Here is a 5,501-nt window from a genome sequence, read left to right on the forward strand (position 1 = left end):
TTTCCTATGCTTGGCACTACGTATGCAAAGAACAAGAAAAAATTTGATTGTTTTTTTAACCTGAAACAGACCTTGATTGAGGCTGAAAATGTTTGTTTTTACGAATAGTTAAGAAGTACCGGACAATAAAGGTTTAGTAAATACGATTTTGTTCAAAATACCCGGTATTCAGATTAGAAGATTTCTGTTAAAATTCATGTAAAGAAATTTGAATCATTGATTAAAAAGAAAATGAAATAGATCAGAGAGAGAAACATTATGAACTAGTACTTGAAAACTTTCAGATTATTGTTTGTATAAATTTTTGAAAATAATTTTTTGCAACCAGTTTCTTTCAGTTCTTAATGCTGAATCTGAATTTACAGTAAGCCATTAGTTTGTGATTCATGGAAAAAGTGATGGTGAATATCAGTGTTTTGTTTGTCCATTGAAGATTAGATTTTTGGAAATGCATAGTACTCCCCTGTCTGTCACTTTTTATGGTGATTGAATGATTAGGGTTTAGAATTTTCATAGCCTTGAAGCATTTCTTCAAATACATTGCTTCTTTAATTGCATTACTGATTGTCATAGTGTCATGTATTTAGTTTCTGGTGGACAATGCTACTGTATTCTATATTTTGGCCTCACTGATGATTGCATATGCAAGCTATGTTTTCAAGTATGTTTTCAGCATACTTGAAAATATAGCCTGAATGAGAATGACAATCAATTATTGGGTTGATGCAAACGTTTCTGGAATTTACTGGACCTCTCTAGAATATTTGAAATTGTTCTCTGATAGACATCATTAGAAGTTTCTCGTAGGGCATGTAAATGAAATGTGCTGAGGTACACAATCATAAATAACTGTATCGTTAATTCAAGTTCGGAGTTCGATTTTTTCTGTTTTTCTTGAGAAAGGTCATTGAATATGACCGAAAACGTTAGAATTTAATAAATACGGCTGCATATTTAAAGGTTTTCCTGAGCATGTGTTACAATCATAAATGAAAAGATATTCTCTGGGACAGTACTAACCTTTTAAATACTAACATGTGTGCTTAAGAATTATCAGTTTGGTATAAAAGCAGCTGAATCTTATTGCCATATGATGCAATTATTTGGCACGAATGTTATCTCCAAGCCTACAATCTATGATTGGTTCAGTAAATTTAAAGTTGGGTAATATGATGTCAAAGATAAGCCATACTCAGGAAGGCCTTCTGTTCTATTGGATGATAAGCTGCATTAGTTGGTGGAAGCTAACTCACTCTGTTCACATAAGAAATGAGCAAGGCACTTGGCTGTGACCAGTCCACTTTAGTTCATCCACAAATGAACATTGTGTGCTTTTTTCATGGCAGTAAAAGACCACACATGTCAACACTGACCCAGAAGCTGTTCATTGCTTTGTTTGCCCTCTTGTTGCTGATTTGTTTGTTTGTTAAGTTATGGCAATGCAACACTTGGGGAAAGCCTTCTGGGAGGTCTTTTTAAGGGAAACTGGCCCCTATTAAGGCATTACAGATGTGGAGAAAACTTGGAAAACTCCATATGGCCAACCCGTCTGAGCGAGCCATAAACCCACGACTGAACTCCCAGTGTTCAGGGTATGAAGACCTCTTGGCCACTAGTGGGCCTGCTGGTTTGTAGTGACAGATCTAAGTCATAACAGTAATCACAAATCTCTTCAGAAAATTAGATAAATTTTTCATAAAATGTTCCAAATACTTCTTTGAATACATCTTTGAACTGTGATCGTAGCTGGGAAGTTCTCCCTCATTCCTCATATAGCCCAGACATTGTACCACCTTACTACCATCTCTTTTGCTCCATGCAGCACTTTTTGGATGCTGCATGGAGCAAAAGTGACTCAGTGACAACTAATTAGTTTTTTGTCTGATGGACAATTCACTAAGTTTCAAGTATTATTTTGAATGCTAAATTTAATTTTATCTTTGAATTGCAGCATTGCATTCATTAACATATGGACTTTCTTGGGCATCTTCAAGGTAAATTTCAGATAAAGCCAGTAAATTATCTAAAATAGGAACTTCATGATATATTTTTTTAGGTTTTGTCTTGATCCAGTAGGCTGAAAGCTTGATCTACCGGGGACTCTTCTTTGTTTTTGAGGTTGCTGTATCAGGATGTTTCTGCTCCAGTGTTTCAGAAGGGTGAGGGGTAATTTTTTTTTCTTTGCATTCCATATTTGTTGGAATTGCAATTTCTGCATATTGCAGTTGTTATTTTCTTTTGTGGGATTTTTGCAGAATAGATTCACATCATTGAAAGCATTATCATTAATTTCTTGATCAGAAAACTGCAAAAGTTTGACATCTCAACTTTGTACAACGTTTCCTTCTGTCAAAAGATAAATTCTGTAGGCCTTGGACTTATCAGAATATCCAATAATTTCTTTTCTTGGCTCTGTTGTCAAATTTACTTTTCTGTGGCTATTTATTAAGAATCAAAACTTTGTTTCCAAAAGGATGAAAGTAGCTGAGAGTTGGCTTTTGCTCAGGCCAATGCTGAAATGGTATGTCTATGTTTATATTTAGTGGTGGACATTGATTCTGTACATGATTAGTTGTAACTATAGCTTTGGATCAAAATCCAACCAGAAGTTTTAATTGTAGCAATAGACATTGCCTTCTCATCTAGAGTTCTGTTTATGAGTTCAGCAATCTGATTTTGTTGCAGAGTATTTGGAACAGTTCATTTTTTTTTGTTTTTTCATTTTTGATCAGATATTGATTGAACTCATTCATTTCTGTTATCTGACTGCAAACACTTCATACTTTTTACAGTTTGAGTTTCTAACTTTGCCTTAACTTTTTTAAAAATATTCTAGCAAATCACTTTTATGTTTTAAGAAGTGTACTTAATACCAATGGTTTTATCAATAAATAACGAAATATCTTGCTCCACCATTTAAAGACACTTTTATTCACATGAATAAAATCCATGACATCTATATGAATTTTGTCCAGTTTATCCTTGTTATGAGGATATTTTTGACTTGAAAATAGTTGTTGGCACATCTTTTCTTTGGTCTGTATTTGACAAGTTTGACAAGATTCTTTGGATCAAAATGTCTTCTTAATATAGAATGTTTTCTAACAATGTCAGGAAGGCTTTTTTTTGTTCAATTAACCATGTAGTTGATGCCATTATCAATCAGAGTATGTGGTATTTTGAATAACTCCCACTGTATCCAGAGATTCATCAACATAGTAGAGATCATTTACTTTATTTGCAATCATAGTAACTTGTCCCTGTTTATTGAGTACTTTTGTAATGTTACTGGTAAATAGAACAGAGTAACCATTGTTAGTTATCTTTTAAGCAGATATTAGATTCATTTTGTGGTCTACTGATACCATGAACAGTCGTTCCTGCTGTGCCTACAGCAGCAATTTGCATTGTAGTATTGTTTACAAGATGTAAAATGAATGCAATTGTCTTCTTGTCTTGGAATTGTTCTGTTTCAGAAAGTGTGCTGTGTATTTGCTGTCTAAGCACCAGTTTTTAGTTAAGATTAATTTGAAAGGCTAGAACAAGAAATGATTCTCTTGATCTAGCCTTTCAATTGTAGATTCACTGCTTGATTAACAATGAGATGTGTGTCGTCAGCATTGACAACTTCAATGCCTTGCTTTTTCTTCTTTGACCAACATTCCTCAGTTTTATGACTGTTCTTGTTACTATTAGTACAGTAAGGCTCTTAAATTGAGCTATATTTTTCCTTTTTTTCCTGTAAAGGTTCTTTCCCTTTTACAAGAATTGAACTTGATTTACATGCTTGATTCCTCCTTCAATTCTCAGCCTCTTCCAACAATTTCATCTCTGTTAAGTTCAATTTTGGCAGGTCATCAAGTGCTTTAATGATACAATGAAAATTTTCATAACTAGAAGGAAATGTGTTTAACAACATAATTGTTAAAGTGTCTTGATTTATTATGACATCCATTTGATTTAATTTATGCACAGGTTCAACGAATTTTTTAATGTGCTTTGTAATATCTTGTTGTTCAAGTTTAACGAGCATGAAACTTTCCAAAAGTATAGATTTATTTGTTGGTCCCTTCAATTGATATATATTACTGAGTTTGTCCTATAAGATTTTAGCTGTTTGACAATATCTTACTTGAAGAAGCTCAAGACTAATAAGTAGGATAATATCAGTTCTAGCCTTTTTATTGGTTATAACTATTTAGCATTAGCAACTGTAGAAACTTCATCACCCTCAATAACTATTGGTTCAATAATTGTACTATCAATGTATTCAATAAAGCTATTCTTAATTAAATTTGTTTTAGTATTTTATTCTTTTATAGCTATGCATTTTTTTGACTATTAATCTGGACTTATCATACCACATAGCCAAAAAATACATAAACTATGTACTGAACTGGAACTCTTTAATTAATATATATGTTAACGGCCAAACCCGATTTTTAGGCCAAACTAGTTTGTCCTATGCATGTCAGGATATACTAGTTTAGACTAGGATAATCTAGTTTGGTCTAAATACTTTAGACTTAACTAGTTTGACCTAGGTTGAACTGATTTATGTACTACAAATAGGTGCCAATGTAAAAAAAAAAATTATTTTGTGTAATTCGAAATGCCACCATAGTACACCCGGTGGTTAAAGTGTACCTAGGTAACCCCAATGGCAGTGCTTCAGTTAGGTTGGTTTGGTTAGGTTAACTACATTTTTAGTAGATGTTTCCTTTTTTTTCTTTTGTTCAAGAACTACCGTGAATCAATAACAATGGGCGGCCTGCCGGTGGCTCCCCTTCAGGAGGAGTCTGCTGGATTCATCTATTTATTTCCTAAAAATGAATAGACAAATAAAGAAAAAATTCCTAAAATAATTAAAGAATTAGTGAGGAGTTATGGCAGGAAAAAGTAAAGCAATAGGAGAAAAATTATATAATAAGTGTAACCTGGAATTAAAAAAGTACGGCATAAGAGGAGAGATAAGAAGATGATTACAGGCAATAATATCTGCAAAAGAATATGGGATAACAAAAGTTGTCGCCATTGGGGTTACCTAGGTACACTTTAACCCATCCTGTAAAAATAAACTCTAGGCTCATTACCTGTGATTTAGATGAGGATAGAAAAGAACATATATGTTAAAAAGCAGAACCAAAGGAATGGTGGAAAAGTTTTATTATTCGAAAATTTGAAGAATAAGTACAATGCATTTTGGTGCACAAAAATAAAATAAATAAATATGTGTTAAAGAGTTTGAAGTCTATTTGTGTTGTTTGAAATTTCACAGTTTTATATCAATATAAAAATAAAAATAATGTTTTTATAAATGAAGCAAAAAAATGATATACAGTGGTACCTCAGGTTACGAACGCCCCAGCATACGAAATTTTCAGGATACGACATGAAATTCGAACATATTTTTGCTCCACGATACGAACAAAAACTCACCATACGACGTTACATTAGTTCGCATTTTTCATTTGTTTTTCTTACTACAGTTATTTTTTTAA

This window comes from Centruroides sculpturatus, unplaced genomic scaffold (assembly GCF_000671375.1).
Source record: "Centruroides sculpturatus isolate CEXI.00-Female unplaced genomic scaffold, Cexi_2.0 scaffold483, whole genome shotgun sequence".
Taxonomy (NCBI): Eukaryota; Metazoa; Arthropoda; class Arachnida; order Scorpiones; family Buthidae; genus Centruroides; species Centruroides sculpturatus.